This window comes from Triticum aestivum, chromosome 5D (genome assembly GCF_018294505.1).
Source record: "Triticum aestivum cultivar Chinese Spring chromosome 5D, IWGSC CS RefSeq v2.1, whole genome shotgun sequence".
In the NCBI taxonomy this organism is placed as follows: domain Eukaryota; kingdom Viridiplantae; phylum Streptophyta; class Magnoliopsida; order Poales; family Poaceae; genus Triticum; species Triticum aestivum.
This window is the reverse complement of record NC_057808.1, coordinates 339,077,420-339,085,599: the sequence shown is the minus strand read 5'-3', so window position 1 is coordinate 339,085,599 and position 8,180 is coordinate 339,077,420.

Below are 8,180 nucleotides of genomic sequence, written 5' to 3'. Positions count from 1 at the left end.
CCTATGTTACGCCGGAATGTTGATTCATTTCCGTTCCAGTGAATTTGAGGTGCTCAATATGTCCATTTTTTAGCAAAGGTCATGCCGAAATTTTCCGTGAATTTTGGCATGATTTGTGCTAGATAGTAGGCATATCGAGTGCTGGGAGTTGCTGGGAAACGACATTCCGACAAACATAGATTTCTTTTTTATGACATTTCTCATTTTTCATACTTTTAGAATTAAATGAGGAGACTTAGTCATAGGAAACATGTCGAACAACGAAAAAGTTGGGCCTTCTGACCAAGATGCAGATGAGATGGATTATGAGGGTGAACAAGAGTACCTCGACTATTTGACTGCTAAGCAATTTCAACGTCAAGGTTTGCAGGTCGGCCTCGATGATGGTACTGACGCCGACATCGACACCGACGGCGGCGCCGAGATCGATGGCGGTGCCGAGACCGACGGGGAAGGTACCGGCGGGGAAGATACCGGCGGGGAAGGTACCGGCGCCGATGCCGCTACCGAAAAGAAGAAGCAGAAGAAGCAGAGGATACGAAAACCTAACAAACTAGGGATTGGACAACTAGTGATCACAAAGATGGCACCTGGCAAGTTTGAGACATTAGAGCCGGAAGAACCTCGCAAGTGCTATGGGAACCAAGTAGGATGCATCCTACGGGGATGCGCGAGCATCAACGACGATGACTTAAGGAGTAAAGAACATTTGACGCGGTTGCTCCTGACGAAGTTGCACAAGAGATTCAAGTTCCCCGACCGGGATGATAACATAGAACAACCGTGGGATGATCCAAAGATGAAAAAGATTAACAATCATGCCATGGGCATGTTCAGCAATGATTTGGCCTCCTGGAAAGGGAGGGTGAAACGAGCTATTGAGGCTGAGGAACCCCTGTCCAAGATTCTGGAGGAAAATCCGACACTTACGGAAGACTAGTTCGAAAAGTTCAAGGACACTTGCGCTACCGAGGCAGCCAAGGCTAAGGCTGCGAAATTCAAGAGCCTTCAGCAAAGGAACACGGGGAAGCATCGCCTCGGAAGCCGTGGCTACCTCGGTAAAAGGCCCATATGGGATAAGGAGGACGCGGAACGTGAAGCCGCGGGTATCCCAGACCCCTTCGCGAAGTTCACCAACCCCTTGGAGCGTGACTTCATCAGGGCCTGCTAAAAGTGGGACAAGGAAAAGAAGGTTTTTTACACGGACCAGATCACGAGGAAATTGATTAGACTACTGGTAATTGTTCTTTTACCACCTTACATTTAGCTCCATATCTAGTCGACTACACATTCCTAAACGGTTCACGCTCCTTCTACAGGAGAAGCAACACCAGCTTGCAGCCAAAAGCCCTACTTCTCCGATGAGGCCCAGGTGGGACACCCCTCTCAACCGGGCCTTGAACGAACTTAAGGGACTCCCTTTGGTCCAGCGGCTACAATATGGTCGTGAGCACGGCGCCACGTGGAAGGTGTTTTACAACGAGGGCCCGGAGGCCAAGAAGCAGAAAAAGAAGTTTAGTCAGGCGGACATCGACGCGAAGGTGAAGCTTGCGGCCAAGAAAAAAGCAGCTGAGGACGCGAAAAAAACAGCCGAGGAGAAAAATGAGTTGCTATAGCAGGCAGTCAATGCAGCTATAACTGCCTGCAGAAATGATTTCGCTACTAACTTGGTTCCAGTTATCATCAACTGGACGAAGGAAAATCCAGACAAGACGATACATGATTTCCCGTTGCCCAGTTTCGTCGGGAGCAACTCCATGATCAACAACACCACCGCACCATCACTTGCTCACGCAACCGGGCCTCCTCCCGCAGTCGCTCCCGCTCATAGCAGCCCATCCTCAGTCTCTGGCGTGCTAGGTGGGCCTTCGTCTTTGGTTGAGCTCGACGCCGTCACGGTAATTACATGTCGCACCAACATATATATATATATATATATATATATATATAGAATATTCCATTTTCGTTGCCTTTCGGATGTTTTACGCCACAGACATATGTGTTTGCAGGCCAAAGAAACCCCGTGCACCATACTCTACTTGATCAAAGGCCAGAAGGTGGACGTGGGAAAGGGGATGATAATGAACCCCTTGCAACCCATGTTCCACAACCAGCCGATCCCTGTTGGGCACTTCAGGGTTAGCTTGTCCAGTGTGAAATCGGGGCACGAGGATTTTCCTCCTCCAGTACAGCATGTGGGAGAGGACGACGAGACCCCGCCGCGGATTGGAAGCTGCAAGGGTTGGGTGCTGCTATGGCCGAAGAATCTTATTCGTCTGGAGCCGGCGGAGAGCACACCAATAACCACACATCAACAAGCATGTGCGGAGACCACCACCCCGCCTACGCAATTACTAGCTCCTGTAGTGCCAGGTGAGAGCGGCGGACGACGTGATGAAGGGGGTGCAATAGTACTGGCTGATGTAATCGGTCCTGTAGAACAGAGAATGGATGATGAGACGGAGGTCGACCCTATGGGTTTCCTCAATAAAAACGCGTATGACTGTGACATAGATATGATGAGTCAACCATATGACGAATCGGGCTATCAGCATGCTAATGAGGATATGGATGATCTGCCCGGGCAGGAAGGTCGTAGCAGGGATTGCAAAAAGTCTCTCTTCATGAAATCCTCACAGGACACGCATAAAGATGCCGCCTCAACACAGGCTCAACTAGCTGGGGGTCATACAGTGCTTAGCCCAGGAACACTGGGGCATGGGTTAAGGAAGGGTCTGGAAGGTGTGCCCAAGAAAAAGGAGAGGAAGAGATCGAGGAAGATAGCTGCCTCCAAACAAGCCAGAGCACATAGCAGCCAGACGATGGATTCTGAAGAGCGTGTACCCGTGAAAGGTGCGGCTGTTGGAAATATGCCCTAGAGGCAATAATAAAATGGTTATTATTATATTTCCTTGTTCATGATAATTGTCTATTGTTCATACCATAATTGTGTTATCCGGAAATCGTAATACATGTGTGAATACATAGACCACAACATGTCCCTAGTGAGCCTCTAGTTGACTAGCTCGTTGATCAACAGATAGTCATGGTTTCCTGACTATGGACATTGGATGTCATTGATAACGGGATCACATCATTAGGAGAATGATGTGATGGATAAGACCCAATCCTAAGCATAGCACAAGATCGTGTAGTTCGTTTGCTAGTGCTTTTCCAAATGTCAAGTATCATTTCCTTAGACAATGAGATTGTGCAACTCCCGGATACCATAGGAGTGCTTTGGGTGTGCCAAACGTCACAACGTAACTGGGTGGCTATAAAGGTGCACTACGGGTATCTCCGAAAGTGTCTGTTGGGTTGGCACGAATCGAGACTGGGATTTGTCACTCCGTATGACGGAGAGGTATCTCTGGGCCCACTCGGTAATGCATCATCATAATGAGCTCAATGTGACCAAGTGTTTGGTCACGGGATCATGCATTACGGTACGAGTAAAGTGACTTGCCGGTAACGAGATTGAACAAGGTATTGGGATACCGACGATCGAATCTCGGGCAAGTAACGTACCGATTGACAAAGGGAATTGTATACGGGATTGATTGAATCCTCGACATCGTGGTTCATCCGATGAGATCATCGTGGAACATGTGGGAGCCAACATGGGTATCCAGATCCCGCTGTTGGTTATTGACCGGAGAGTCGTCTCGGTCATGTCTGCATGTCTCCCGAACCCGTAGGGTCTACGCACTTAAGGTTCGGTGACGCTAGGGTTGTAGAGATATTAGTATGCGGTAACCCGAAAGTTGTTCGGAGTCCCGGATGAGATCCCGGATGTCACGAGGAGTTCCGGAATGGTCCGGAGGTGAAGAATTGTATATAGGAAGTCCAGTTTCGACCACTGGGAAAGTTTTGGGGGTCACCGGTATTGTACCGGGACCACCGGAAGGGTCCCGGGGGTCCTCCGGGTGGGGCCACCTATCCCGGAGGGCCCCATGGGCTGAAGTGGGGAAGGGAACCAGCCCCTGGTGGGCTGGTGCGCCCCCCTTGGGCCTCCCCTGCGCCTAGGGTTGGAAACCCTAGGGGTGGGGGGGCGCCCACTTGACTTGGGGGGCAAGTCCCCCCCCTTGGCCGCCGCCCCCCTTGAGATGGGATCTCTGGGGGCCGGCGCCCCCCTGGACCCCTATATAAAGAGGGGGGAGGGAGGGCTGCAGCACCCAAGCCCTGGCGCCTCCCTCTCCCTCCCGTGACACATCTCCCTCCTCCGCAGCGCTTGGCGAAGCCCTGTCGGAATCCCCGCTACTTCCACCACCACGCCGTCGTGCTGCTGGATCTCCATCAACCTCTCCTTCCCCCTTGCTGGATCAAGAAGGAGGAGACGTCTTCCCAACCGTACGTGTGTTGAACGCGGAGGTGCCGTCCGTTCGGCGCTCGGTCATCGGTGATTTGGATCACGACGAGTACGACTCCATCAACCCCGTTCACTTGAACGCTTCCGCTCGCGATCTACAAGGGTATGTAGATGCACTCCTCTCTCTCGTTGCTAGATGACTCCATAGATTGATCTTGGTGATGCGTAGAAATTTTTAATTTCTGCTACGATCCCCAACAGTGGCATCATGAGCCAGGTCTATGCGTAGTTTCTATGCACGAGTAGAACACAAACTTGTTGTGGGCGTAGATGTTGTCAATTTTCTTGCCACTACTAGTCTTATCTTGTTTCGGCGGCATCGTGGGATGAAGCGGCCCGGACCGACCTTACACGTACGCTTACGTGAGACAGGTTCCACCGACTGACATGCACTAGTTGCATAAGGTGGCTAGCGGGTGTCTGTCTCTCCCACTTTAGTCGGAACGGATTCGATGAAAAGGGTCCTTATGAAGGGTAAATAGAAATTGGCATATCACGTTGTGGTTTTGGCGTAGGTAAGAAACGTTCTTGCTAAGAAACCTATAGCAGCCACGTAAAAACTTGCAACAACAATTAGAGGACGTCTAACTTGTTTTTGCAGCATATGCCTTGTGATGTGATATGGCCAAAAGGATGTGATGAATGAAATATATGTGATGTATGAGATTGATCATGTTCTTGTAATAGGAATCACGACTTGCATGTCGATGAGTATGACAACCGGCAGGAGCCATAGGAGTTGTCTTTATTTTTGTATGACCTGCGTGTCATTGAACAACGCCATGTAAATTACTTTACTTTATTGCTAAACACGTTAGCCATAGAAGTAGAAGTAATCGTTGGCGTGACAACTTCATGAAGACACGATGATGGAGATCATGGTGTCATGCCGGTGACGAAGATGATCATGGCGCCCCGAAGATGGAGATCAAAAGGAGCAAAATGATATTGGCCATATCATGTCACTATTTGATTGCATGTGATGTTTATCATGTTTTACATCTTATTTGCTTAGAACGACGGTAGCTTAAATAAGATGATCCCTCGCAATAATTTCAAGAAAGTGTTCCCCCTAACTGTGCACCGTTGCGAAGGTTCGTTGTTTCGAAGCACCACGTGATGATCGGGTGTGATAGATTCTAACGTTCGAATACAACGGGTGTAAGCCAGATTTACACACGCAATACACTTAGGTTGACTTGACGAGCCTAGCATGTACAGACATGGCCTCGGAACACGGAAGACCGAAAGGTCGAGCATGAGTCGTATAGAAGATACGATCAACATGAAGATGTTCACCGATGTTGACTAGTCCGTCTCACGTGATGATCGGACACGGCCTAGTTGACTCGGATCATGTTTCACTTAGATGACTAGAGGGATGTCTATCTGAGTGGGAGTTCATTGAATAATTTGATTAGATGAACTTAATTATCATGAACTTAGTCTAAAATCTTTACAATATGTCTTGTAGATCAAATGGCCCACGCTAATGTTGCCCTCAACTTCAACGCGTTCCTAGAGAAAACCAAGCTGAAAGATGATGGCAGCAACTATACGGACTGGGTCCGGAACCTGAGGATCATCCTCATAGCTGCCAAGAAAGATTATGTCCTAGAAGCACCGCTAGGTGACGCACCCATCCCAGAGAACCAAGACGTTATGAACGCTTGGCAGCAGCGTGCTGATGATTACTCCCTCGTTCAGTGCGGCATGCTTTACAGCTTAGAACCGGGGCTCCAAAAGCGTTTTGAGCAACACGGAGCATATGAGATGTTCGAAGAGCTGAAAATGGTTTTCCAAGCTCATGCCCGGGTCGAGAGATATGAAGTCTCCGACAAGTTCTTCAGTTGTAAGATGGAGGAAAATAGTTCTGTCAGTGAGCACATACTCAAAATGTCTGGGTTACACAACCGCTTGACTCAGCTGGGAGTTAATCTCCCGGATGACGCGGTCATTGACAGAATCCTTCAGTCGCTTCCACCGAGCTACAAGAGCTTTGTGATGAACTTCAATATGCAGGGGATGGAAAAGACCATTCCTGAGGTATATTCAATGCTGAAATCAGCGGAGGTGGAGATCAAAAAGGAACATCAAGTGTTGATGGTGAATAAAACCACTAAGTTCAAGAAAGGCAAGGGTAAGAAGAACTTCAAGAAGGACGGCAAGGGAGTTGCCGCGCCCGGTAAGCCAGTTGCCGGGAAGAAGCCAAAGAATGGACCCAAGCCTGAGACTGAGTGCTTTTATTGCAAGGGAAGTGGTCACTGGAAGCGGAACTGCCCCAAGTACTTAGCGGACAAGAAGGCCGGCAACACCAAAGGTATATGTGATATACATGTTATTGATGTGTACCTTACCAGCACTCGTAGTAGCTCCTGGGTATTTGATACCGGTGCGGTTGCTCATATTTGTAACTCAAAGCAGGAGCTGCGGAATAAACGGAGACTGGCAAAGGACGAGGTGACGATGCGCGTCGGGAATGGTTCCAAGGTCGATGTGATCGCCGTCGGCACGCTACCTCTACATTTACCTACGGGATTAGTTTTAAACCTCAATAATTGTTATTTAGTGCCAGCTTTGAGCATGAACATTGTATCTGGATCTCGTTTAATGCGAGATGGCTACTCATTTAAATCCGAGAATAATGGTTGTTCTATTTATATGAGAGATATGTTTTATGGTCATGCCCCGCTGGTCAATGGTTTATTCTTAATGAATCTCGAACGTGATGTTACACATATTCATAGTGTGAATACCAAAAGATGTAAGTTGATAATGATAGTCCCACATACTTGTGGCACTGCCGCCTTGGTCACATTGGTGTCAAGCGCATGAAGAAGCTCCATGCTGATGGACTTTTAGAGTCTCTCGATTATGAATCATTTGACACATGCGAACCATGCCTCATGGGCAAAATGACCAAGACTCCGTTCTCCGGAACAATGGAGCGAGCAACCAACTTATTGGAAATCATACATACTGATGTGTGCGGTCCAATGAGTGTTGAGGCTCGCGGTGGCTATCGTTATGTTCTCACTCTCACTGATGACTTGAGTAGATATGGGTATGTCTACCTAATGAAACACAAGTCTGAGACCTTTGAAAAGTTCAAGGAATTTCAGAGTGAGGTTGAGAATCAACGTGACAGGAAAATAAAATTCTTACGATCACATCGTGGAGGGGAATATTTGAGTCACGAATTTGGCACACACTTAAGGAAATGTGGAATAGTTTCACAACTCACGCCGCCTGGAACACCTCAGCGAAATGGTGTGTCCGAACGTCGTAATCGCACTCTATTGGATATGGTGCGATCTATGATGTCTCTTACCGATCTACCGCTCTCATTTTGGGGCTATGCTTTAGAGACTGCCGCATTCACTTTAAATAGGGCTCCGTCGAAATCCGTTGAGACGACACCGTATGAATTATGGTTTGGGAAGAAACCTAAGCTGTCGTTTCTAAAAGTTTGGGGATGCGATGCTTATGTCAAGAAACTTCAACCTGAAAAGCTCGAACCCAAGTCGGAAAAATGCGTCTTCATAGGATACCCTAAGGAAACCATTGGGTATACCTTCTACCTCAGATCCGAAGGCAAGATCTTTGTTGCCAAGAACGGGTCCTTTCTGGAGAAAGAGTTTCTCTCGAAAGAAGTAAGTGGGAGGAAAGTGGAACTTGATGAAGTACTACCTCTTGAACCGGAAAGTAGCGCAGCTCAGGAAGATGTTCCTGTGGTGCCTGCACTGACTAGAGAGGAAGCTAATGATGATGATCAAGGTACTTCGGATCAAGTTACTACTGAACTTCGTAG